The sequence below is a fragment of the Lepus europaeus genome, chromosome 15 (genome assembly GCF_033115175.1).
Source record: "Lepus europaeus isolate LE1 chromosome 15, mLepTim1.pri, whole genome shotgun sequence".
NCBI classification, from domain to species: Eukaryota; Metazoa; Chordata; class Mammalia; order Lagomorpha; family Leporidae; genus Lepus; species Lepus europaeus.
In genome coordinates, this window is record NC_084841.1 from 26,020,013 (window position 1) to 26,038,979 (window position 18,967).

Genomic DNA, 18,967 nt, shown 5'->3' on the forward strand with positions numbered 1-18,967 from the left:
AAACTCCCCCCCCTTTTTTTGCAAAATGACACCTTTTGCTAGGATAACTGAAACAAAAATAGCACAACAAGGATCAAGGATCATATAAAGTAGGTTAAGGAAAGGCTTTGAACATAGCTTTCTATTTTAGGCATTATAAATTATGTGATGTCCCTGCTTCTGTTTCATATATGTTAGTATCACATTCATCACATTGGCACACTATCAGAATCCTTGAAAAGGTTATGACCTCAAAATGCAAAAATTGAAACTTTGAAAATTTTACAGACTATCCTGAGATATTGGAAGAATGGACTGAAAATGATGTTTCTAGTATAGTTCGTATTTTACATTTTTAAATTAAAAATTTTGATGCTTTTATGCAGTTTGGTTTCTGTAAAACCTCTTTCTCTGCCTATTGCTTGCTCTCTCTTTTGTTACTGACATTTTTATTGTGGCAGCTGCAGATTTGCATGTGTTTTTCAGATGTAGTACAAAGGAATCTCTTGCATAATTGCCTGGTTTCCTCCAGGTATACACAATTGGGAAGTTATATGTAAGAACACAACTAAGGTATTGACACTGATACAATGAACTGACTGTGCTTAGATTTCCCCAGTTTTATTCATGCTCCTGCATGCGTGTGTGTGTAGATTCTATGCAGTTTTATCACCTGTGCAGATTTGGGTGTTTGAGTTTTATCAGATATCTTGTTTCATCTATCGTGATAATCAGATGATCTCTATTCTGTTATAAAGTCCGAATGTGGTGGTTTGCATTACTAAATTTTTCTAATTTTAACCACCCTTATACTCCCAGAATAACTCTTAATTGTCTCCATATCCAGACTTTGAGATTCTGTATTTCCCAGCTCATATTTTGGGAAACATAGTTATGATTGAATCTTTATCTGTTCACGTAGTGATACTTTTCAGGCTGGGCCCTCTCAACGGCTATGGACAGCCTGTGAATCTCTGGGTCAAAAGTGCACTCTCGTGGCAGGTGGTTGAGTTGTGCTTCTGTGTGGTGTGATAGAGAATGGGATTGCCCAGAGTGGTACTGTCCCTGGGGCTGTGAGTGTTCCTGTGCTGTAATGGTCTGGTTGTTACTATATGTACCTTATGACTGTATCTCTTCCATTCCTATTGTTAATATGATAATACTTTAAAAGATATGTTTATCTTAGAAGTAAGCTGGTAGAAACTTACTCCATTTGGACACATTATATTTTTTTTTTTTAAGATTTATTTTATTTATTTGAAAGACAGAGTTACAGAGAGATGTAGAGACAGAGAGAGAGAGGTCTTCTATCTGCTGGTTCACTTCCCAGATGGCTGCAATGGCTGGAGCTGTGCCAATCTAAAGCCAGAAGCCAGGAGCTTCTTCTGGGTCTCCCATGTGGGTACAGGGACCCAAGGACTTGGGCCATCTTCTATCCCAGGCCATAGCAGAGAGCTGGATCGGAAGTGGAGCAGCCGGGACTAGAACCGGCACCCATATGGGATGCCAGCACTTCAGGCCAGGGCTTTAACCTGCTGCACCATAGCGCTGGCCCCGGACACATTATATTTGAAAATGAGGTTCAATGGCTACCACTGGAGACAGTATTGCCCACTAGTTAAATATATAAGCTTGAGATTTCATAGAACTGGCTCTGCCTTTTACTCTTGTTATTTGGGTCACATTTCTGAAACTGTGTGCCTTACTTTATGGACTGTAAAACGGAGATGACTTTTTTTTTTTTTAACTGAAAATGCTGTTGAAAGAACTCAAGAATTATATATAAATAGTGTCTAACACAATGCCAGGCACTTAGTAAGCATTCAATGATGGTAGCCATCTTCTCTTACTTTCTTTTCCTTTACTCTGGGTCAGTGTGTGCGGTACTCCTGCATATCTGATGCTCACAGTGCTCCTAGTTATCCCTTTCAATCTTAACTCAAACACTGCTCTCTCCGGGCGGAATTTCTTGCCACCCTCAGACCATCTCTCAGCCCTGCTTAGTTTGGTCAGAGCATGTCTCTCTGGTTGTAATTATATACCTGTGTGTGAGATCTTCTAATTAACTTTGGTCTCTTCCACCTGACTGCAAACTCAGAGCAGAAACCACATCTGTGCCCACTCTTGCATCCCCTTACGATATGCTTGGCACATAGGAAGCCTCCATCAAAAGTAACTATTCATTTTTTAAAAAGATTTATTTATTTATTTGAAAGGCAGAGTTACAGAGAGGCAGAGAGAAAGAGAGAGAGGGAGGTCTTCCATCCGTTGGTTCACTCCCCAAATGGCTGCAACGGCTGGAGCTATGCTGATCTGAAGTCAGGAGCCAGGAGCTTCTTCCAGGTCTCCCATGTGGGTGCAGAGGCCCAAGGATTTTGGCCATCTTCTACTGCCTTCCCAGGCCATAGCAGAGAGCTGGATCGGAAGTGGAGCAGCCAGGACTCGAACCGGAGTCTATATGGAATGCTGGCACTGCAGATGGCAGCTTTACCCACTATGCCACAGCACTGATTCCAAAAGTAACTATTCTTACTATTATAGAGTGAGCATTCCTAGTCTGAAAATTCAAAATGCAAAAGTTTTTGAGCACTGTCATGTGATGCATTGCATTCAACATAGAGGTGCACTAAAATATGTATAAAATTAACTTCAGGCTGTGTGTATAAGAAGCATAAATTTATTTTGTGTTTAGTTGTGGATGTCATCCCCCAAATATTTCATTATGTACATGCACATATTCTAGGATCTGAAAAAAAATTGGAAATCCAAAACAATTCTGGTCTCAAGAATTTCAGGTAAGGGATACTCAACTTGTGTTAGTTTTGATAGTGTTGAATTAGAGAGGCATAGAGTCCAACCCCCTTACTGCAAAGTGGTAGAAACTGAGGCTCAACAAGGTGGGATGGCCTTTCCAAATACAACCAGCATATTCTGGTCAGTATAACATTGGCTGGTAATGAACTCCTGTGTTTAGCCCTTAATGCATCAAGCCAGGTGTTCGGTAACTTACACTGTGGAGATGGTGTTGGAGGGTAGCAATGGGGTTTCACAGTGGGGTTTCTGAGGACCATTTGGGGGTCATCAGAAATGTGGAGCAGAGCCCCACCGGAGCCGCCTGAAAGTGTCAGTGGGGCTTAGATGTGTTTTGCCAAGTGCCTGCCTGGCCTTCTCGGGTGGTTTTTATTAGGTTGCCCACATGTGCGGGGGCTCTCACTCAAGGGTGTCTTAATGGAGGTGCTTGGCTGCTGCCACACAAGTGATTCCAATTCCAGAGCACTGGCATTTGGTTTTAGAATGTGCTGTGTGGTGGCCAAGCCAGGATTAGTTGCATCCCTTAACTCTTGGGTCAGTGACTTTAATTTTCCACTACATCAGTCTGATCCTTTTAACAACAATGTGCCCAATAAGGTGGTGAACCCATGACCTGAAGATTAAGTGTCTCAGGCTCTACGAGGGAGCCTGGCAGGCAGAGCAGGCTGGAGTATTTCCTTCCTTTCCCTGCCCCCACCTGCCCAAATCCACACTTTTGAGATATCAGTTTCTCTTTACTCTTCCACGTACCTGATGAAGTCTGGCTAGGACTCCATCTCCTCTTCACTCACTACAACCCTTATTTCTTTCTGAAGTATAAACCATCATTTCCTTGATCATCAGCCACTGTTTGTCGAGTGCCTTGTGGGGCATGGCTGAGAGCTTAATCCTGGACAATAAATGGTCCCATCTGGGCTAGAATCCTCATCCCTAAAGTACTTAGGCAAGTGTCCAAAAAACCCATAGCCATGAATGGTGGGGGTCCACAAGAGCTCCTTCCCGTGTCAGCATGCACACAGAACATCATGCACATGCGTGTACAGCACTCTGACATGGTGATGACACACATGGAAGACTGGACTGTATGTCTTGCAGCAGACCAAAAGTGTGCATGCGTGAAAATATCCATGTTTCCAGGAAGTGAAATCCATGTGAGTGGGTTCACTTTGTTCTTTTTAGTGGGAAGCTCCTTTCAAATTCATCCAGTTTTCCAGAGCTCTTTAAGTAGATAAGGATTTATTAACCTAAGAAATTAACTGTATTTGTGTGCAAAATTTTGTATGTAAATGCCCATTTGTATACTTTTGGAGAAAGAGATCAATACTTCTCATTTGATTCTCAATGGAGTCAGTACAGCAAAAAGCTAAGTATCATTGGTCAGAATCCCTTCTCCCAGGTACTGTCCTGAGCCCTATTTATTCACATGGGGGAGGATCCTCCAACATTGTATATGTGGGGTTATTTCAAAAAATCACTCCTCTGGAAGAAGATGGAAAAAGAACCAAATGCTCAAATACTCCTTCACCATCTATTCAGAAACCATTAGTTTTATTTCTGAGATGAAAGTGGTTCCATTCATCCTGGACTAGAGTCAGTGTAGTCTTCCCAGTGTTTTCACACTGCACTTGCAAACGGCAGACTTTAATTTGTCCCTGCTACTATTTCTCAGGTTCGGCTGAGCCAGAATTGGAGACACTTTTTCCCCTCTGGCAGCCTCTCTGGCTTCTCCGCCCTGTAAATCCCACTCTTGGCCTTGACCTATTCTCCGATTGTGTTTGGCACTTTTGAGACCCATTCACTGGTTGGCCTTTTAACGCTGGCTCTGCCCTTGGGTAAAGCTCACCTTCTTTCCCTGTTGTTGTTGTTTAAATCAAAGTAATACTCGACTTTCCAGATTGAAAGGGCCAAATACAGTGAATGAAAAAAGACCCCATACTGAGTTAAAAATAAACTCATGGTACTGTAGAGTTACAGATAAGTGAATCACCTGTTCTGTTCTTCTCTACTCCTGACTCCTGAACCTTAGAAGTAATAATCATTGATATCTTAATCTGTTTTTCTGATACTCTTCCATATTTCTCTTCTTAAAGATTTATTTATTTATTTGAAAGGCAGGGTTACAGAGAGGCAGAGGCAGAGAGAGAGAGAGAGAGAGAGAGAGAGAGAGAGAGAGAGAGAAGTCTTTCATCTGCTGGTTCACTCCCCGAATAGCTGCAATGGCCAGAGCTGGGCTGATCTGAAGCCATAAACCTGGAGATTCTTCCAGGTCTCCCACATGGATGCAGGGGACCAAGGACTTGGGCCATCTGATACTTCTTTCCCAAGCCATAGCAGAGAGCTGGATCAGAAGTGGAGCAGGGGGGCAGCACTGTGGCGTAGCAGGTTAAGCCGCTGCCTGCAGTGCTGGTTCAAGACTCAGCAGCTCCACTTCCAATCCAGCTCTCTGCTATGGCCTGGGGAGGCATTAGAAGATGGCCCAAGTCCTTGGGTCCCTGCACCCGCATGGGAGACCTGGAGGAAACTCCTGGCTCCTCGCTTCGGATCAGCGCAGCTCTGGCCATTGTGGCCAACTGGGGAGCAGATGGTTCTCTCTCTCTCTCTCTCTCTCTCTCTCTCTCTCTCTCTCTTTCTCTCTGTCTCTCCTTTTCTCTCTGTGTAACTCTGACTTTCAAATAAATAAATCAATCTTAAAAAAAGATAGAAGTGGAGCAGCTGGGACTTGAACCGGCGCCCATATAGGATGCTGACACTGCAGGTGGTGGCTTTACCCACTATGCTACAGTGCCAGCCCCTCTCTTTTATATTTCTAGTCACTTATTTGTGGTGCTTCTTTTGATATTTAAAAAATTGATATTATCTCTTGATTTCCCAAAATGGAAAAAGACACAGGTCTCTTACACATAATTTCTGTTAGTACTTTGTTTTCCTCCCACCCTCCAATATTTTGTAACATACTTTTTACTAAAACATAGACTAAAAAATAAGATTTGAAGAAAAACTAAAACTCATATTAAAAGGTTTTATTATTATAACCACATAAATATTTGTAACAGAATCATGTAGATTTCTATGATTACATATTACCTCCTCTGTAGCTTTTTATTTTCTCTGGGGTTAGTAATTGCTTTGGTTTCTTATTTGATTCCATGTAATTATCACTGTTTTGCTCTTATTCCCTCAGTCATACACTTCAGTTAGTAATGTTAATTATTTGAACCCTTTGTCTTCCTGATGTAGTTTAGAATAATTGAGTCTTTCGTTATCAACCTGGACATGTCTTTATTTCTCTCTAGTATTTTTTGTAATTTTTCTCAGAAATCAGATCTCCTTTCTTGTATTTCATCTTAAGTCTTTTTTTTTAAAGATTTATTTATTTATTTGAAATGCAGAGTTACAGAGTGGCAGAGGCAGAGATTCTTTCTACTGCTATTTTATTTTTCTAGAAACTCTTAGTATTTTTTCTGTATTAATACTTGTATCAGGAAAATAGAGCGTATTTCAGATAATGGAAGGGATTTAATAAGAGGACACAGCTTTAAGGTGTAGGGAGAACTGAGGTGCTAAGCAGAAAAGTAAGGAAAGTCAGAGATTATTAACAACAAAAAGCCACTGTCACCTCTATAACTTGAAGGATCAGGGAAAAGAATCTTACCAGGACTCAAAAGTAAGGCCTGCCTTTAGAAACCAGATGCATGGAGTAAATGCAGCCTCAGCCAGAGATGCTACCTGTTTATTCAGTTTCCTGTTACTCTAATAAAAAATTTGAGATAGGGTGGCTTATAGAGAAAGTCTGATTTAAACACATGGCTCTGGAGGCTGGTGAGGTGCTGGTCTCTGCTTGGCTTCTGGTGAGGGTCTCAAACAGTTCCAAACTCATGGTGGAAAGAGGGGGCATGTGGAAGAGACGGGATATGAGTGGTCTCCTTGCTTTATTTTTATTTTTCTTTGTTAAAGTTTTTTATTTGAGAAGTAGAACTAGAGACAGAGAGAGGGAGAGATGGAGAGAAAGGTCTTCCATTTGCTGGTTCACTCCCCAAATGACTGCAAAGGCCAGAGCTAAGTTGATCCAAAACCAGCAGCCAGGAGCTTTTCCCAGGTCTCCCATGTGAGTGCAGGGGCCCAAGCACTTGGACCATCTTCCATTGCCTTTCCAGGCCACAGGCAGAGAACTGGATTGGAAGAGGAGCAGCTGGGATGTGAACTGGTGCCCATAAGGGATGCCGGCCCCACAGGCAGAGGCTTAACTTATTACACGACAGCACTGGCCCTGGTCCTCTTGCTTTATAACAACTGCCTTTGGAGGTATTGACTCTGGTCCGGTGAGAGTGAGAACTCACTCTTACAAGTTGGCATTAGTCTATTCATGAGAGCGCCACCTTCAGGATCCAAACACTTCCCAGTAGGCCCCACCTCCCAACATTGCCACATTAAGGAATTAAGCCTCAACATGAGTTTTAGAGGAAACAAGCAATATTCAAACCACAACACTATCCAAGTTAGTTGGGGGGGGGGGGGAGATTGATTGAATGATTGATTCTAACTTCTCCTTCCATCTGGCTCTGGTCTCTCACCAGCCAATCAGAAATCAGGTGACAGGGAGATGCAGCCCAGAGGAGTAATACAGGGCAGGTAAAGGGAGAGAGGGGAATGAATTGGAGATCAAAGAGGAGACAGTTGGGCTAACTGGACGTTAGAATTGTATAATGATGTGTCTTGGTGTGGATATTATTATTATTTTTTTAAAGATTTATTTCTTTATTTGAAATTCAGAGTTAGAGAGAGGAGAGGGGGAGAGAGAGAGAGGTCTTCCATCCGATGGTTCACTCCCCAGATGGCCCAAGGAGTTGGGCCATATTCTACTGCTTTCCCAGACCATAGCAGAGAGCTGGACAGGAAGTGGAGCAGCTGGGTCTCGAACCGGTGCCCATATGGGATGCCAGAGCTTCAGGCCAGGGCGTTAACCCACTGCGCCACAGCACCAGCCCCTGGTGTGGATATTTTTTAAGTCTTTGTGCTGATTACTTTATCAAGTTTCTCTTTAAGATTAGATGCTGGTTCTCCTGCATTGATTCTCTACCTTTCTCTGTTTTCCAGCTGAAAGTTTTTTTTTTACCTTCTGAAAGATTGCCTCCATTGTATCCTCCAACTTGTGTATTGGATTTTTAATTTCTGTTGCCATATTTTTAATTTCCAAGAGTCTCTCTTGTTCTCTGAATGTCTTCCTTTTCCAAAACAGCACATCATTCTGTTTCCTGAATGTAACAGCTTGTTTTTCTGACTGCCCTTTCGTAAGTGCTACATTTTACTTTTTTAATATTATAATTTATGTAAAGTTGGGATTTATTTTACAATTGGTGTGCTGTCATAATATACTAAGTGAGATTTAAATGGAATTTTTTTCTAAGGGCACATAATACAGAGGTTCCTATTATAATTGTTGACATTTTTAATTGATTGAAATAAGGTTATTATTATTATTATTTACATTTTCTTCTAATTCATACACTGTCCATTTTTTCAAGTTCATTTTTATTGTTACTTTTGAGTACTCACTCTCATTAGAAGATTTTCTTAAACTTTTGGTAATCATTGGCTGTCCATTTCTATTTAAGGGTGAAGCATTACAGAGTCCCCCAGAAATGCTATGTATGTGGGTGGTGGACATTACTATAGGATAATAAGTTCTCAGGGTTACTTTATTGGAGGATAATACTGTTCAGACCAGCTTTTTCAAAGGCTTAACTCAAATATGACTATCTGGAAGTTGTTTCTCTTAGGCTGATTAGTCTCACAAAAGAATTCTCCCCAAACCCCTTCCTGGGGTCATAATGCTGCCCCATCTTCTGGGAGCTCCCCTTCAGGACAGCAGACCTATCAGTCCAACCTCTTTTCAGTTTTATGCTTCACGCTATTTCCAGCTGTCTTGATACCTTCCTGTTCAGTTCTTTGCTACAACACTGACAGCAATTTAATTCCTGTCTTCTTCTGCCTGCATGGGGAGAGATATTTCTCTGTGTAAGATTTGGGAGGAAACTTGACTATTTAAGTGTTCCTTATACATAGGTTCAACTACTTCTGCCTCTTTCAACCCCATTACCAGAGGTAACCAGTGTAGCTACTTCTACATCCTCTGATTTAGAGTGGCTTTGCCTTTGCCCAAGGTCCCTGCCATCCTCCCAGTGCACACGTGGATATTAGTGACTCAGGTCTATTGAGTCAGTTACTCCTTTCCAGCTTCCAAAACATTGTTTATGTTTCTCATCTGCTGCTTCCTTCCTGTACCCTTCAGACTTGTAGTTTTACACCTTTAAAATTCATTTATTTTCATTTTAGTGATGACTATAAAGGGAATCTGTATAAATGGTTGTGACTTCTTGTAATCTCTTCTGTTCTGGATTGTTGAATCTCAATACCATGAAGGTGTTCAAAGATGGTGGTGCTGTTTATCTTTTTTTTTTTTTTTTTTTTTTTTTGTGGGGTAAAGGGAAAGAGTGTGTTTGAGAGAGAAGGAGTGAGCAGATTTCTTTTGACTCAGGATGCTCCTTTAGAACATCCCACTTAGTTTCTTTCTAATGGTTACTTCTTCTATTCACTTTTTTATTTTTTATTTTATTTTTTATTTTTGACAGGCAGAGTGGACAGTGAGAGAGAGACAGAGAGAAAGGTCTTCCTTTGCCGTTGGTTCACCTTCCAATGGCCGCCGCGGCTGGCGCACTGCGGCCGGCGCATCACACTGATCTGAAGGCAGGAGCCAGGTGCTTCTCCTGGTCTCCCATGGGGTGCAGGGCCCAAGCACTTGTGCCATCCTCCACTGCACTCCTGGGCCACAGCAGAGAGCTGGCCTGGAAGAGGAGCAACAGGGAAAGAATCTGGCACCCCGACCGGGACTAGAACCTGGTGTGCCGGCACCGCAAGGTGGAGGATTAGCCTATTGAGCCACGGCACTGGCCCTTCTATTCACTTTTTAAATTTAATTTATTTGAAAGGCAGAGAGGCATAGGGAGAGACAGACAGGGATCTTGCATCTGCTGGTTAATTCTCCAAATGCCCACAAAAGCCAGGGCTGGGCCAGGCTGAAGCCAGGAGCTAGAATACACTCTCTATCTCCCATGGGAGATAGGGATCCAACCACTTGAGCCATCACCTGCTGTCTGCCAGGGTGTGCATTAGCAGGAAGCTGGAATTCTGAGCGGAGCTGAGATTTGAACCCAGACATTTTGATAATTCACCTCAAGTGGTGAATTAACTATCACACCAAATGCTTGCTTCTTGATTTACTAACTCCATGGTTCCTTCTTATCCTCACAGACATATCTGGCTTCTGTGATTCTTTAAAAGTATTGGATTCAATAACATGAATTAACAATCATCCACACTAAAACAAGAGGTTGCTCTTTTACAGGTTTGTCCACTGACATTTGTGGACTGTTTATTTCACTTTATGTCCAGGTTAAACTGTTTTCTCCAACGTAGTTCATATGCCAGTTTCATGGTAAAAACAATTCTTTTGTACATATAGAAGAACTTCATGTAGGAATCCTGTTGGCTGTGTCTGCAGAATTTTAGGTTTCAAAGCAGATTTTTAAAAAGATTTTCTTGATGAAGGTTAGAAAAGGGACATATACATTCAAATAATTGGAGAGGTTTGTGTCTTGGAAAGGTATTTGGAGTTTATTAAAACATAACAGTCATAAATAAATAAATAAATAAAAAATATAACAGTAGCAATTTTATGCCCTTTCTAGAATCTGTTATGATTCTTTTTATTTTTTTATTTTTTATTTTTAATTTATTTTTATTTTTTTGACAGGCAGAGTGGACAGTGAGAGAGAGAGAGACAGAGAGAAAGGTCTTCCTTTGCCGTTGGTTCACCTTCCAATGGCCGCCGCGGTAGCGCGCTGCGGCCGGCGCACCGCGCTGATCTGATGACAGGAGCTAGGTGCTCCTGGTCTCCCATGGGGTGCAGGGCCTAAGCACTTGGGCCATCCTCCACTGCACTCCCTGGCCACAGCAGAGAGCTGGCCTGGAAGAGGGGCAACCGGAACAGGATCGGTGCCCCGACCGGGACTAGAACCCGGTGTGCCGGCGCTGCAAGGCGGAGGATTAGCCTATTGAGCCGCGGCGCCGGCCCTGTTATGATTCTTTTGTTGGAAAATAAAATACTTCAGAAAAAAAGTCAAAAACTTTGAGAACATAAACTTGTTAAGAGGAATCCAGGATGAGGCTGTTACCTTCCAGTGTAACCTTAAGAGAGCAGAGACCACCTCAGAGAAATGACTGCATGCCTGGTAATCTCCAGCGCCATCGTCCTAGTGCCCAGAGAGAGAAGGCAGCGTTTCTGACCAGGGACTTGGGCCGAGAAATCTCTCAGCTAGGACCCCTGACTTTCTAGGGCTTCCTCTGTTGTACCATCAGAGATCTGGATGGCACCTGCACAGGCCTTCCCGTTTCCAGGAGTCTCCTATTGTGTGTCCAGAGTGTTTTTCTAACTGTAGTCTTAATTGAGAGGCTGAGTTTCATTGTCATTATCTGAGGTTGGAATTTACTTACCGTTTATTGAAAAATCACAGTGTCACAATCATTAGAACCGTCTCTCCCCCCCGTTTTTGGCGGATCATGTTAAAAGAAAAACATTTTACTGCTTGTAACGATCCATCAGAAAATTCTCTTGGAAATTTTCATCACTCCAGCTTTACAACACAAAGAGGCAGCTTTTCTGCAGCCCCAAACTGGCCCTCATTCTATGGTGTGTGACTGTTTGTACGTGCAGAACCCACTGTTGTATACACAAATTAAGTAATTGCAATGCTCGATGTCCAATTCGCCTTTGCAAAGGTCCAGCTGCAAGTGTGTTGTTTTGCAAGCATAAAATTAGAGCCTAGTTTTTAAGAGTGGATCAGTATTCCTCCAATGAATTTGAAAGGTGGCTTTTTTGGTTTTGTTGTGTTCAGGAAAGGTGTTTCAGTTATAACGCATGTGTAGAGTCCATTTTTTATGAAATAATGCTGCATACTTAGTACTTTAGCTTTCAAAATTCAGTTTCATACTTCTTAATGCGACTTCTGTTCTTGACTTGGGATAGAATTTGGTGAGGGCTGTTTTTATTTCTAACCAGGTATTCTGAGCTGGGGGTGATTTTATAACCCTGGATATTTGCTCATTTGAGGTCAGCGGGCCACCCATAACTTGTTTTTTCTTCTCATTTAAAAATTGAAAATTTAACTAATTAAACAAACACATGGCTGTGCCAGATGCACAGAAGTATTGTTAGGGAGGTGAGATGCCTCTGTGCAGATTCTCCCCCTCCCAGGTCTCCTGCTGACACCAAAAAAGAAGCGAGAGCCTGGAGAGCTGGCGATTAATCTCGCCACGGTTATTTGAACAAGGACAAGGTTCAATAAATAATTGTGTAAAGAAGCCAGACATTGCATTTTGGAAAGTCCAGAATGCTGAAAAGCAGTGCTCTAATTTCCTTCCACAAGGGGCAAGGCCCAGCCACCATTAAGTTGTTTAAACCACCTTGTATTTTATTTTATTTTTTTAAGATTTATTTATTTGAAAGACAGAGTTACAGAGAGGCAGAGGCAGAGAGAGAAAGGTCTTCCATCTGCTGGTTCACTCCCCAGATGGCTGCAATGGCCAGGCTGCGCTGATCCGAAGCCAGGAGCCAGGAGCCAGGAGCTTCTTCTGGGCCTCCTAAGCGGGTGCAGGGGCCCAAGGATGTGGGCCATCTTCTACTGCTTTCCCAGGCCATAGCAGAGAGCTGGATCGGAAGTGGAGCAGCTGGGACTAGAACCGACGCCCATATGGGATGCTGGCGCTGCAGACCTGGGCTTTAAGCCGCTGTGCCACAGCGCCGCCCCACCACCTTGTGTTTTGACGCTAGTTTTGTACAGAAGCAGTGTGGCAAGGGACTGCTGCGGAAAATCTTGGCCAGACACTTCTCGTCCTCTTGTCTTAAATGATATCATTTAATTGGAACTGTATATTCTTCCAAAAAAGCTGAAAAGTTAGGTATTCAGTGAAAAGAAAAAAAAAAAAACACAACAAAACAGTAGCCCATGCAGGCCATCTTTTCTCCACTCTGGGAGACTGTGCAGAGGCAGGCACTTCTGCTAAAGCTGTGTCAGGGTAGGAGGGCCTTGCCCTTCCCTCCCCGCCCCCCATCCCTTTCCATAAAGTCCCTCAGGAAATAATTTGTCCAAATGAAAAGGCCCTTTCAGGCACTGGAGGACTTGGCTAATTGTATTGGAGAGAATAAAGCAGAACCACAAGTTGGCTTTTAACAACAGAAAAAAAACCATGCGTTCCCATGCCAACATATTAATAAGATTAGTTTTGTTGGGAAAATGTAATTGGGCAGGCAAGGCACTGCAAGAGGAGTGGCTTATTAAGTCATTCGTTTTCTCTTGCTAAAGAAATTTCAATTGTTTTTAAAAACACATTTAAATGAAGTGTATTGAAATGTGAAAAAATGCATCACTTTCATTTTCTTGAAATACAGGAGATAATTGCTTTGAGTTGTTTTTTTTCCTGTAACAATAGCTTAAGTTGTAAGATATTAGGGTATTGATAGAACTTAGAAATCTGCAGATTAAAGTGTTTTTTGTTTGTGAATAAATATCCATTTGCTTGTGATTGCCACATATTGGTGAGTGTGGATTTATTAATTGCAAAAACACTGTTTAATTGATGTACTCTGAAAGTGTTCAAGGAAGAACCCCAGGCTCTATGAGAAAGGACTTTCTGAGCAGCAAGCCTCATTTTGTTCTTTTGAAAGGCAGTCACTAATTTTTTCTATTATGTGTGGTGATGCAATTAATTTCAGTTGGAAAGAAATTTTGCAACATTGCTGACAATATACTCAAGTATACATGACTGAAATATCTCTGCAGTGTGAAATATGTCCTACAATGGAAAGGCTGAACTAACTCCCCCCCCCCCCCCATATTTTTACTGCAAAGAGTGGAAGGGCATTTCCAAAAAACTTACATTGTTTTTAGCATAGTCAGATCACTTCAAATGTGGACTGTGGACACGTGGCCACTTCAGCCTGCAGAAACCTCATATATCATCTCTAACAATGTACCCAGCAGTGTAAGTGAGGGAGCTGGGGCAAAGCTCAAGTTCACTTCCTCTGCCTTTCTCACCCCTTCCAGTGCCTCTGTGCCCCTAGGGTCTCAACATTCCTTCTTAGCTTGGTGAGGGATGCTTTATACAAAGACATCTGGGCTCAGTAGATCAACTTTGCTAGGGGATAGTGCATTTGAAGGAGGAGCCTGGAAAAGCAAAGCTTACAGAAAGCAGAAGAGAAGGTGGTATTTTGCTGTCAAGTAGAGAAGAAGAGAGAGTGCCCCTCAAATGCCAGAAGTTCCTCCTACAAGAGAGTCCTGGTCATGAAACATGTCTGTAGATGGGGTACCCAGTGGTAGAGCAATTGCTGCTTTCAGAACTTGGCATTTAACTAACAGAGCAAAATCACTGCGCTTCAGATCATTAGACAGGAACCAGAAAGGAATGCCCTGGGTCCTCAGGCTCCCAGCTTGGAAGAAGCGAGGCTGACAGGTCACTGCCAGCTTCCCTGGCCACTGCACTAGCAGAGGGCTCCCATGTTTGATGCTGCAGCAGCCACAGGTCTTTTTTTTTTTTTAAGATTTATTTGAAAGTCAGAGTTACACAGAGAGAGGAGAGGAAGAGAGAGAGAGAGAGAGAGAGAGGACTTCCATCCACTGGTTCACTCCCCAATTGGCCGCAACAGCTGGAGCTGTGCTGATCTGAAGCCAGGAGCCAGGAGCTTCTTCTGGGTCTCCCACATGGGTGCAGGAGTCCAAGGACTTGAGCCATCTTCTACTGCTTTCCCAGGCCATAGCAGAGAGCTGGATTGGATGTGGAGCAGCTGGGACTAGAACCGGTGCCCACATGGAATGCTGGCACTGCAGGCGGCAGCTTAACCTGCTATGCCACACCGCCGGCCCCTGGCCACAGGTCTTTAAAGCCTTAGGGCAGAGTTCTAGTTCAGAAGGCCGGGCCATTGATGCTACCATCCACTTGGGTAGATGAGGTACAGGAGCCCAAGGTCATGGTTAAATAAACATTAATTGATGGGCACTGAAACAGTTGATGACCCCAAGTCATGCCACCTTGTGTGCCAGATACTTTTATCTGTTAAATGGAGAAAATCACACGGAGTTGCTCTTGGAAGTTATGAAAAATGATTGTAAAGGGGTTTTCTAAGCTTCAGCGTCTAGAGTGATAGTGTCCAAAGCAAACGGCCGCAGCAGTACAGAACAGAGGATCCCTGTGGCGCTGTGAGCAGTGTGTGGTAGCAGTTTTAAATGACATCCTTGCGGGGGTCTGGCCAATTGTAAAAGAGAGGAACTGGAATAGCATATTGCTTGGGATTCGACCCTCTTACTGGTTATGAAATGTGAAAGTAGCTCAAGCTCTGGGAAATTACTTTGGGTTATTCCTTATCTTCTGATTCTTTTTCCCTCTGCCTGGAATGAACTTGCTTTATTTTATGAGACTCTACAAATCCCGCCCCCACAGGCTGTGATTTGGAGGTAGGGAGGATAGGGAGGAGGACTGTTTTAAATGTATAATAAGTGATTTGATTGTCAGCCTGCATTTGGGGACCTTAGTTAATTATTTTTTCCACCCAGTTATCTCTGTGGGTTAATTGCTGCCTCATTGGAGTTGGATAGCTGTTTTTCTACCTTATCCTAAAGATCTTGAAGAGATTTAATTTCTTTATTAGCAAACAGTCCCACATCATATTTGGCATACTAATTGGCCCATAGTTGTTGTATGACTCACATTCATTCTACTCTTAGGCCATTTCCCCTTTTCTGTGAAGTGTATTTATGGCAGTCATATGTATTTATGGCAATCATATGTCCAAGATTTCCTTGGATTGAACAGATTCAGATATGGTTTATTTGCCCAAGAGCACATGTGTTTTGCTGATTGCTGGACCCATGTATCACTGTGCATATAAAGTTAAGACTGGAGATGGTTGTTGATTGAACCTCTGTGCACACCAGCAGCATTTACTGAGCTCTTCCCTTGGTGGGATAGTGTACTTGCTGTGTAGGTGGTAGAATAGACAGACATAGATGAGCCTCCTCAGGGAGGAGAATACAGGGAACCCTAGTTTGGAGAAGGAGTGAATTAGACACACTTAGGAATAATGAAATACTCCAGCTTGCATGGAGGGCTTCCTTAGAAGAGAGAGAGGGAGAGAGAGAGATAAGCACTGTACTTCTATTCACTGGCTCACTCCCCAAATGCCTGCTCTCTCTCTCTCTCTCTCTCTCTCTCTCTCTCTCCTGAAATTTGCTCTTCTCTTGGTTGTCCAAACACCACCATCTTCAACTTCTCTGCCTTCGATGCTGTGTCCTTCTTAGTCTTCTTTGATGACTGCTTGTTTCCACTTGCTTTGTGAGTATTGGTCTTTCCCAGGATTCTTCCCTTGGCTCTCTTCTCTCCAAAGACTGCTTTTGACAGCACATGCACTTGCCAGGTGTGGATGATCACCTCTGGGTGGATAATACCTCAAGTTACGTCTTTGACTTCAACTTCTCTCTTGAGTGGCAGGCACCTCTTCCAGCTGCCCACCGACACCTCTGTCTGAATAACACTGTGTCTACCTCCCTTGCCTCTCTGTCTGTCTCTCTCTTTTTAAGATTTATTTATTTATCTGAAAGGTAGAGTTACAGAGGGGGGAGACACACACACACATACACACACACAGAGAAATAGAGAGAGAGAGAAGGAGGGAGAGAAAGTCTTCCATCCACTGGTTCACTCCCTAAATGGCTGCAACGACCAGAGCTGGGTCAATCCAAAGCCAGGAACCTGGAGCTTCTTTCAGGTCTCCCATGTGGGTGCAGGGGCCCAAGGACTTGAGCCATCTTCCACTGCTTTCCCGGACCATAGCAGAGAGCTGAATCAGAAGTGGAACAGCTGGGTCTTGAACGAGTGCCCATATGGGATGCTGGCACTGTGGTGTAGCAGCCCCCTCCCTTGTCTTCTTACTGAGAGCTACTCCCCTCAGTGCCCTGGACACACACAAAGAGGATTGGGGAGAATGGAAATCTGAGCTCAAAGAGGTTGTTCCTACAAAGGATAATGGAGGAAGGCTAGAGAATTGTAGTAAAAATAAGTTTTCCAAAGATTTTGAAAGTAGAGCAGTTCCAGGTGATGCTAAGGTCTAGGGTCTTGATATTCAAAGCGTGGTGTCTGGACCTGCAGCAGTGGCATCACCTGGGAGACTGTAGAAAGAAGAAATCTTCACTCCCCCTTCCTTCAGAACTACTGAATCAGAATCTGTAGTTGACAAAGATCTCTAAATGAACTATCTGCACATTAAAGTCTGAGAAGCCTTGGTCCAGATTATGTGCCTGAGTGTGAGTTTCTGGAATTCATTATTGTATTGGTGGCCAGGGAACCAAGAGGCTCTGCTGTAGAGTGAATAGAGAATGTCTGGGGATAGTGAAGTGACCCACTGTGATTGCACTGATGTGGGTGGAGAGGAAGAATGTGAGCCAAGCCAACCTCCTTAATGTATCCATTGTGCCCTGGGAGCGGGGGAGGGCCCTTGCATTGGATGATAGTGATAGTTGGCGTAGAACTTTTGGGAAGTTCTTCTTCGAGAAGAGAGTGTCTGGTTAGGGATGTTTTCTTTTTAAATGTATGTTTCAGCTCTTGAAAAATTATTGTAGTCTGTAAATGATGATGAATCTACTGTATCAGCAGTGGACTTAAAGAGAATATGCCTTTTTGTTTCTAGTTTTATGCCAATGTACAGATTTTTTCCCCACAGCAAGCTTAAAGTGGAATTTAATAATCAAGTGTCTGATTTTTACTGTTTTCCTCTTTGATCCTTTTCGTGTTTGCTGGGTTGAACTTCTTCATTCTATTTCCCACTCTTTTCTGATATTTAGATAACATCTTGGAAATCTTTGTACACTCTGGAGAAGGCCTATTGAGTTTTGTCAATGAGAGAGGCTGAGATATTTGGTACTGTGTTCTTGGGTTCTTTGTATTTAGGGAGGTGCCTTGTTGAAAAACAATTGAACGCTGGTGAGGACCCAGCTTGCTTGGAGTCAGGAGCCTTTTTTTTTTTTTTTTTTTTTTTTTTTTTTTTTGACAGGCAGAGTTAGACAGTGAGAGAGAGAGACAGAGAGAAAGGTCTTCCTTCTGTTGGTTCACACCCTCCCTCCCCCCAAATGGCTGTTACAGCTGGCGCACTGCGCTGATCCAAAGCCAGGAGCCAGGTGCTTCCTCCTGGTCTCCCCATGCGGGTGCAGGGCCCAAGCACTTGGGCCATTCTCCACTGCCCTCCTGGGCCACAGCAGAGAGCTGGACTGGAAGAGGAGCGACCGGGACAGAATCCGGTGCCCCAACGGGACTAGAACCAGGGGTGCCGGCACTGCAGGTGGAGGATTAGCCAAGTGAGCCGCGGCGTCGGTCGTGGAGCCTTGATTTCTCATTGCAGCTCTGTCTCACCCTCTGCATGGCATTGTGTGAATTAAGCAATTGTACTGGCTTCTGCTTTTCATCCACTCAAAATACTCAGAGGGTCTAGATGAGACCTAAATTCACTTCGAGTTGTAAAATTTTGTGATTCTACCTTTCTTTTGGCTAAGAATACCAGAAGTTAAGATCATGCACCCCTTATGACATGTACCCAAGAGTCTCTCTTATACTATGGCTAATGTGTTTATTAAAGTCAGGTCATCCCACATTTGAAAATACTGGGACTATCTTCATCGTTCAAAATCATGATATGTCTGCATCCAGAGTATTCTGCATAGTGTTGGTAGATTTTTATAAAGAAACGAAGCTGCTCATATTAGTAAAGTAAGTTAGCCCTACCTAAAGGCTTTAAAAAAGAAATAGAATCTCTTTTAATTGCTCAAGAGAGTGAGACAATTTTATTATGAAATGGACTTACCCCAGGACCAGATGGATTCACTGCTGAATTCTACCAGACATTTAAAAAAAATGTTATATTACTTTAGTTTAATGATTTATAAGTACTTTAAAATTTACTGTACATGGCTGAAATTGTAATTTTTCCATTCAACTATTATTTATAGACATTGTTGTCTATATTCCCACTAAACAAAGATCTTTTTTTAAAATGTTAAGCTTCTTACTAGGTGGAGCATTA

At 42.9% G+C, this 18,967-nt stretch overlaps 1 protein-coding gene across 3 annotated transcripts in view; it reads left to right on the plus strand.

Moving 5' to 3' along the window:
• Positions 1-18,967, plus strand: part of NPR3 (natriuretic peptide receptor 3) — an 85,702-nt gene that overhangs the window by 30,731 nt on the left and 36,004 nt on the right. The gene's annotated exons all lie outside the window — the stretch shown is intronic.